This window comes from Macrobrachium nipponense, chromosome 4 (genome assembly GCF_015104395.2).
Source record: "Macrobrachium nipponense isolate FS-2020 chromosome 4, ASM1510439v2, whole genome shotgun sequence".
Lineage (NCBI taxonomy): Eukaryota > Metazoa > Arthropoda > Malacostraca > Decapoda > Palaemonidae > Macrobrachium > Macrobrachium nipponense.
The window spans coordinates 9,333,720-9,343,719 of NC_061100.1; positions in this window are offsets into that span (position 1 = coordinate 9,333,720).

Consider the following 10,000-nt stretch of genomic DNA (forward strand, 5'->3'; position numbering starts at 1 on the left):
GTCGCAACGACCAGGTATTGACGCTGCCGTGGCTACATCAACCAAAAGGTGTTTTATTTCTTCGGATAATCTTTATTGCAAAATCGCCATCGCTTTCATTTGCAAATGAAATAAATATGTAAAAAAAATATACATATGGTTTTTCATGAGTAGGGATTTCAGCCTGTTATCTGTACCTGTGGTTACCTGTAAGCAAAGGTCATAACTATGCAGGGTAAGGCCCGTACCCCTTACCAGCTACGTGGAGAGAGAGAGAGAGAGAGAGAGAGAGAGAGAGAGAGAGAGAGAGAGAGAGTACCTCTTCAGGAGACTTCAGGTAGTCGCGGCTGGGAAATACTGGCGAGTAAAAATAGTCATGAAATATAATTTATATCCGATATGACGTTGGGAGGGGGTAGTGGGGTGAAGGGGGGGGGGGGGGTTGTTGGGGGAGGGGCGTTGGTTATATGACCTAAACACTGATGAGCTGTTTTACAAAACAACTTTTTTTTTATCTGGCGGTTAAATGGAAGTTATCTTCGTGTTATTAACCACTACTTGTGTTTTATGGGTCACTGAGACCTGCTATAATCAACAGGAGCGGTTCGTCTGGCGCTAGAATTTTATGGTTAATGACAAGTTTGACAGAATTAACTGAATTATGATGAGGAGTTCGTGAAGAATTTAATGCCAGGCTTACCAGATAAGTACTACAATTGCTCCGTCATAATCAAGATGTCATACGTGAGAAACATAAGGTGATATATTCAGAGACAGAACATAGAGTATATTTATGTTTTTTCATACTAAAACACAATACTATAGTAGATTCACATCAGCAGTGCATATGATGCCTAGGCCAGTCCCTTACGACGCTCCTGATTGGCTGTTGATAAGCCAATCACAGGGCTGGAAACTCTCAGTCTCTCTTGAGAGTTCTTATAGGCAGGATCTATGTTCCACCTCTCCCGAGGGATACTTTTGAAATACGTATCCCTCAGGAGAAGTGGAACATAGATCCTACCCATGTGAACTCTCGATAGAGACTGAGAGTTTCCAACCCTGTGATTGGCTTATCAACAGCCAATCAGAAGCGTCGTAAGGGACTGGCTTAGACATCAAATGCATAGTTGATGTGAATCTACTACAGTACCCTACTGTATTTTAATAGAGTATTTTATTAACATGAGAGATATTTAAAATTTAAATACATTAGATACATTAAGCAAAATATGATAATAATACAATAAAATGCAGTTTCAATTTACGATCAAGGTTGTTCGTATCTCTGGAAGTTCGTAGTCGACTGTGACGAGAGAGAGAGAGAGAGAGAAAGAGAGAGAGAAAGAAAACACCTCACCCAACGCAAAGCACATAATCCTAAACAGTAATTAACCAGTACCTAAGGAGTTTTACCCACCTTCCTAACCAACAAGTGAATGTGATATGACTGTTTAGAGAGAGAGAGGAGAGAGAGAGAGAGAGAGAGAGAGAGAGAGAGAGAGAGAGAACACTTCTCCCTGCACAAAGCACCTCTTCCCTATTGTACTTAAAACCTGCACATAATGATCACGTACATTAACCAAACAATATGACCAACACTAGTTTGGTGATATAGTCTTGTCGAGCGAGAGCTCTATGTACATAGCATCTAGTAGCTTTTACCGTATGACCTTTTGGAAATGAAACGTCAAACTCAGGTTAATTCCACCGCTTCCTGCGCTTAGCATAAATGATGAAAAAAAAAGCATCCTGTGTTGGAATATTACCGCCGAGAATGATTTCTGATCTGGCGTTCATGACTGTCGAAGCCGCCATCTTGGTTTGTGTCGTCGGTAGATTGTGTTTTGTTTTGAAATCATAAAGTTTGCTTTTGTTTGTTTGCGTGTTTATTTTAATGTGGTTAATAAGAGGAGGTATTATTGTAATTATATGTTATGATTAGATAATTATATATACGTATAAATATATCATATATAATATATAATGCATATTATATGTTATATAACCATATATATATATATGTAAAGTTATATATATATATGTATATATATATATATATATATATACATATATATATAATGTATATATAGTATGTATACATTATACATACATACCATATATATATATATATATATATTATATATATATATATATATATAGTGTGTGTGTGTGTGTGTGGTGTGTGTGTGTATACATATAATATATATATATGTATATATATACATATATATATATATATATATATATATATATATATATATATATATATATATATAATAATATACATACATATATTACGCATTACTACCCTAGTGCTATTCTTTCATTTCATTACATTCTTTATCTATTTTTTAATTTACAAACTTATTTTTTCTTTTTTTTCTTTCTGTATTTCTCTGTATAATAATAATAATAATAATAATAATAATAATAATAATAATAATAATAATAATAATAATAATAATAATAATAATAATAATAATAATAATATGTGGCGCCGTGGAGGAGTGGGTTAGGTCGTCAATAGACTTAAGTCAAGTTAAGCAAACATTGGGGCTGGTCAGTCGTTGGATGGGTGACCGCTCTCCTCGGCGTTGATTCCTTGGGAAAGGATCTTTACCATAATTTCCTCAGTCTACTCAGCAGTAAATGAGTACCTATCCCTGATGGGGTAGGGTCCAGCTATGGGTTAAATAGCAAAACTCAGCAATGATGGAAAGAAATGAAGGAATAAAACGACAACGACGTAAATGGAACCTCTGGCAAACAGAGAGCTTCGTCCGGCAACCAGGTATTCAACCCAATTGTAGTGGAAGACGGTCAGTACTTGGAGGTCGTCATCCAGCAACTGATCACCACAACGACAGTAATCAACAGCCTGAGATTGGAGCTACAGAGCAAAAAGGAAGAAATGGACAAGAGAAGAAAATAAGGAAAGCAACCCGACGGAGAGAGGATATAGAAGAAGATTGGTCAACATCTGGAATGAGAGGAATAACACCCCCCAAAACAGAGCAGAGGCTGGCAGACCAAGTAAGGAACATAAAGAAAAAGAAAGGCTCCCCAACAGAAAGAGAAGAAACGAATTACAAAACACCGAAGGACGAACTAAGAGACGATGCCACAGAAGACGACAGGGAGGATGAGGTATCAAACAACGACACACGAAGAAACACCGACGAAGTAACAGAGAGGACGGATGGGGGAATGGGTAGAAAAGATTAGACAATGGATGGAGACAGATACAGAGAGAACAAAGATCCCCACCCCTCCATGAAAGCCTACAACACCAAGAAATTAAGGGAGAAAACAAGTGAGGTCATGAAATAATAAGGGCCTAATACACACCACCAGTATCACAGAAACAAATAACTTGACATATGCAGGAGCAAGATTAGTAGCAGAACTGATGGGGATTCGAACACCAACACCACCGTCACAACCAACCCAACAGAAACCAAAACAGCAAACCTCCTTGGAAAAGGCGCCTGGAAAAGCAAATCATGGTGATGAGAGCTGACTTGAGTAAACTGAAAGAGATGGCAGAAAAAAGGCTAAGAAGCAAGAAAACAAGGAAGGAACTCAACGAGAAATACAAAGTACAATAGAAGATGTAAAACAGAGTCTTAAGGCCAAAGCACACAAGATCCAACGGTACATGAACAGGAATAAGGGATACCAACAGAACAAACTATTCGGAACCAACCAGAAAAGACTATACAGCCAACTAAGAGGGAAGACAACCCACCCAGAAATTCCTGAAGCCGAACCAAGTAAGAGACTCTGGGAAAACATATGGAGCAATCCGGATCACACAACAAACATGCAACATGGCTCCAGGAAGTCAAGGAAGAAGAAACAGGGAGAATTCACAGACATCACGACAGACACAGTCAGACACCAACTAAAGAAAATGCCAAACTGGAAAGCAGTTCCAGTCCTGATGAAGTCCATGGATACTGGCTCAAAAACTTCAAGCCCTACACCCACGAATAGCAGAACAACTCCAGCATTGTATCTCAAATCACCAAGCACCCAAATGGATGACCACAGGAAGAACATCCTTAGTACAAAAAGACAAGAGTAAGGGAAATATAGCCAGTAACTACAGGCCTATCACCTGCCTACCAATAATGTGGGAAGTTACTAACAGGTATCATCAGTGAAATGCTATACAACTACCTAGAGGAGCAAACAAACCATCCCCCCACCAACAGAAAGGCTGCAGAAAGGAAGTGTTAGGGGCAACGAAAAGCACCAAGCTCCTGATAGACAAAATGGTAATGAAAAACAGTAAGAGAAGGAAAACCAACCTAAGCATGGCATGGATAGATATAAGAAAGCCTTCGACATGATACCACACACATGGCTAATAGAATGCCTGAAAATAATATATTGGGCAGAGGAAAATACCATCAGCTTCCTCAAAAATACAATGCGCAACTGGAATACAATACTTACAAGCTCCAGGAATAAGACTAGCGAGGTTTAATATCAGGAGAGGGATCTTCCAGGGCGACTTCACTTGTCCCAACTACTCTTCGTAGTAGCCATGATTCCATGGACCAAAAGTACTACAGAAGATTGGATGACCCGGGCCTACCACTTCAAGGAAAAAAAGGCAAAACAAAATCAACCATCTGATGTTCAATGGACGACATGGCATGGATAGATATAGAAAGCCTTTCGACTATGATACCACACACATGGACATAATAGAAATGCCTGAAAATTTATTGGGCAGAGGAACAATACATCAGTCCTCCAAAATACCAATGCGCAACGGGAATACAAACTTACAAGCTCAGGAAAATAAAGACTAGCAGAAGGTTAATATTCCAGGAGAGGATCTTCAAGGGCGACATCACATGTTCCCCACTAACCTTCGTAGAATAAGCCATGATAATCCCAAATAGAACAAAAAAGTACTACAGAAGATGGATGCCGGGTAGGTACCAACTCAAGAAAAGAGGCAACAAAATCAAACCATCTGATGTTCATGGACGACATGGCATGGATAGACTATAAGAAAGCCTTCGACATGATACCACACACATGGCTAATAGAATGCCTGAAAATATATTGGGCAGAGGAAAATACCATCAGCTTCCTCAAAAATACAATGCGCAACTGGAATACAATACTTACAAGCTCAGGAATAAGACTAGCAGAGGTTAATATCAGGAGAGGGATCTTCCAGGGCGACTCACTGTCCCCCATACTCTTCGTAGTATAGCCATGATTCCCATGACAAAAGTACTACAGAAGATGGATGCCGGGTACCAACTCAAGAAAAGAGGCAACAAAATCAACCATCTGATGTTCATGGACGACATCAAGCTGTATGATAAGAGCATCAAGGAAATAGATACCCTAATCCAGACTGTAAGGATTGTATCTGGGGTGGACAATCAGGATAGGAGTTTGGAATGAAAAATGCGCCTTGATAGTCAACTACAAAAAAGCAAACCGAACCTCAACCGAGGCAAAGTAACGAGAACTGAAGGGATAAAGCTACCAGATGGGACAGCAACATCAAACACATAGATGAGACAGATACAAATACCTGGGAATAATGGAAGGAGGAGATATAAAACACCAAGAGATGAAGGACACGATCAGGAAAGAATATATGCAGAGACTCAAGGCGATACTCAAGTCAAACTCAACGCCGGAATATGATAAAAGCCATAAACACATGGGCAGTGGCCAGTTATCAGATACAGCCGCAGGAATAGTGGAATGGACGAAGGCAGAACTCCCGCAGTCATAGATCTGAAAACCAGGAAACAAATGACAATACACAAAGCACTACACCCAAGAGCAAATACGGACAGACTATACATAACACGAAAGGAAGGAGGGAGAGGACTACTAAGTATAGAGGACTTCGTCAACATCGAAAAACAGAGCCAACTGGGGCAATATCTGAAAACTAGTGAAGATTGAGTGGCTAAAGAGTGCATGGGAAGAAGGAAGGACTAATAAAAGTAGACGAAGACCCAGAAATATACAGAGACAGGAGAAAGACAGAAAGACAGAGAAAGGACAGAAAGAACAGAGGGACTTGGCACAACAAACCAATGCACGGACAATACATGAGACAGACTAAAGAACTAGCAGCGATGACAATTGGCAATGGCTACAGAGGGGAGAGCTAAAGAAGGAAACTGAAGGAATGATAACAGCGGCACAAGATCAGGCCCTAAGAACCAGATATGTTCAGAGTATGAGACGGAAATAACATCTCTCCCATATGTAGGAAGTGCAATACAAAAAATGAAACCATAAACCACATAGCAAGTGAATGCCCGGCACTTGCACAGAACCAGTACAAAAAGAGGCACTGGAGCCTGTGCAAGAAACATCAGCTACCTTGCAGTAATAAGTGGTACGAGCACCAACCTGAAGGAGTGATAGAAAACGATCAGGCAAAGATCCTCTGGGGACTATGGTATCAGAACGGATAGGGTGATACGTGCAAACAGACCAGACGTGACGTTGATTGACAAAGTCAAGAAGAAAGTATCACTCATTTATGTCGCAATACCATGGGACACCAGAGTTGAAGAGAAAAGAGAGGGAAAAAAATGGATAAGTATCAAGACCTGAAAATAGAAATAAGAAGGATATGGGATATGCCAGTGGAAAATCGTACCCATAATCATAGGAGCACTAGGCACGATCCCAAGATCCCTGAAAAGGAATCTAGAAAAACTAGAGGCTGAAGTTAGCTCCAGGGACTCATACAGAAAGAGTGTTGATCTAGAAAGAAAACGGCACACATACTAAGAAAAGTGATGGACTAACCTAGGAGGCAGGATGCAAACCCGGAACCCCACACTATAAATACCACCCAGTCGAATTGGAGGACTGTGAATAGAGCAAAAAAAAAAAAAAAAAAAAAAAAAAAAAAAAAAAATAATAATAATAATATAAATTCATACAAAACTCCCCTTTTCAGATATAGAGGTGCGCGGATAATGGATTCCAATGTCATTCATTTAGTAAGTCAAAGGTGACCCTGACGATCATTTGGTATAAAAATACCCTTTGGAAATATACTTAGGGAATCTTCGTATTGCTCTCAGGGGAAGGATTCTGGGCTCCCTTCAAATTTATTGCTCTTACTCTTAAGCTTCGTAATTGGAAGAAAGGTAGAAGGAAGGAAGGAGAGCAAGCAACAGAGAGAGAGAGAGAGAGAGAGAGAGAGAGAGAGAGAGAGAGAGAGAGAAGCACCGTTGAACAAAGCATAATAAATTTGAGAAATGAAACTAAACGGAAGAAACAAGGCAAACGAGAAGATGGACTGAAAAATATTCTTCCTACAAAAGTAAACAAAATCTAAGCAAAAGACCTAAAAAATTTCTACAAAGCTACAGAAAACTGCAACGCCACAAAAAACTTGAAAACAAACTGTAAAGCTAGGTAAAACTACAAAACTATGAAAAAAACTTTAATAACTACAAAAACTTGAAAAAACTTGAAAAATTACTAAAATCTACAAAACTACAAAAACAACTACAAAATATAATAAATGCACAAAACTAAAAGCAAATTACAAAACTACAAAAAACTTGAAAACTATAAACTGCTAACAACTACAGAACTAAAAAAACTTTAACAACTATAAAAAACTTGAAAAACTACAGAAATCTACAAAACTACAAAAACTACATATATAATAAACGTATGAAAATAAAGACAAATTACAAAAACTAAAAAAAATTAAAACTTACAAAACTACAAAGAAAACTTTAATAATACGAAAAACTTGAAAAACTACCATAATCTACAAGACTACAAAAACTACAAAATAGAAGAAATGTATAAAACTAAAAAAACAACTTAAAATAACTACAAAAAACTTGAAACCTACAAAGCTGTAGAAAGCTTACAAAACTACAAAACACTTTAATAGCGTTGAAAAACTACTAAAACCTAAACTACCAAGAGCTAAAAAATTTAATAAGTGTATAAAATTAAAAAAAAATGACAAAAACTATAAAAAACCTGAAAACTACAAAGCTGCAGAAAACTTACAAAGCTACAAAAAACTTTATTAACTACGAAAAACTTGAAAAACTACAGAAATCTAGAAAACTACAAAAACCTACGAAATATAAATAAATCCTCAAAACTAAATACAAATTACAAAAAAGTACAAAAAGCTACAAAAAACTAAGAAAACTAAAATGAACTACAATGAACTCAAACTACAAAAAGTAAAAAAAGAAAAAAAAAATACAAAAAACCTACGAAATGCACCTCAAAGCAAACAGGACGCTTACAGACAGAGCCGTTACCATCATCACCATCACCATCAAAAGCAGTCATTAATATCCGGGCCATATGTCCTTGACCTAGGACGACCCCAATCCCCCAATGAGTAACCCCCTTCCCCTCCGCTCTTCCCTCCCCTCCCCTCCCCCACCTCTCCGATATCCTGAGCCATTTCCCAGGGAAGCCTTGGCACTTCTGGGAACCCATTAAGGCCCAAGGAAGCCTCAAGGAACGGCAGGAGATGACCAATAAACACGCCTGACTGAGGTTGGGTGCTGCCGGCTCGGGCCACTTGATGGAAGGGTGAGACGGGGGGGCGGCGGAGGGGAGGGAAGAGGGGGGGGGTAAGGATTAGAGAGGGGTGGGAGCGAGTGAAAACGAAAAGGGGCGTTTATACATGAATCCACGGTCTCAAGCCAGTCCAAAGACCGGATAGGGGAGAGAGAGAGAGAGAGAGAGAGAGAGAGAGAGAGAGAGAGAGAGCCATTTCTACTTGCAACATGATTTAGGTGTCTGTGCGATGATGAGAGAGAGAGAGAGAGAGAGAGAGAGAGAGAGAGAGAGAGAGATTGGCCGAGATATCATTTAAATACATTACAGGACTGGAAAATCTGAGGTCAGTGGAAAAACAGGATAAAGGAAGGAATTCCAAAATTAAGGTTTAGAGGGTAACACATTTTGTATCATACGCTACTTTTTATCTATTTTTCTTGTGTGTAACACAAACCGTATGGGTTGTGAACCCCACGGTTACCCATTACAATATCCCAAACGCGAAATGGTACAGAAACATAACGTGCTTAATATATTGAAAAATATTTACAGTCTTTTTGGAATAAAAATATATTTTGAAAATTATCAAAAAGGAACATTAAACTCATTCACTTTCCTTTAAAAAAAATTATTAATATGAATAAGCATACACGTAAAACAAAAACAATTAATTTTTTATAAATATACACTTGAAAGATATCAATAATCTTTTATTTAAGTATACATATAAAATATGTCAATATAAGTCAATTAGAATCTCCCTAACTTTCCCTTGAAAAATATAAATATTAATAAACTATTCACAAAAAAAAAAAAAAATTAACTTTCAGAACGACTGAGAATTTTAGCCAAGTTTCATTTTGCATGCTCCAAGCCCCGTTCATTAACATCTCCGATGCGCGGAGGTTTTCTGCTACGCGAGGTATCTGCAGCCTGAAGAATTTTTTAAAGAATATACTTTCCCATTAAGATTCACGCAGATGTTTCCTTTTCATAAAATCCCGACTCGAGGGGAGTTTCGTTTGAAGTAATTTTGCTCTGCTGATGTAGTATATATGCACGAATATGATATATAATCTATTTAGGGAAGAATCTATGTATAATATTATATATATATATATATATATAAATTACTATTACATTATATACATACATATATATATATATATATATATATATATATATATATGTATATGTATATATATATGTATATATGTATATATATATATACATATATACATATATACATATATATATATATATATATATATATATATATATATATATACATATGACATATATATATATATATATATATATATATATATATATATATACATATATATACATATATATATACATTACATATATATATACATAATATATATATATATATATATATATATATATATATATATGTATGTATGTATATATTATGCCAGAATGGGTATTTGCAGCGTGG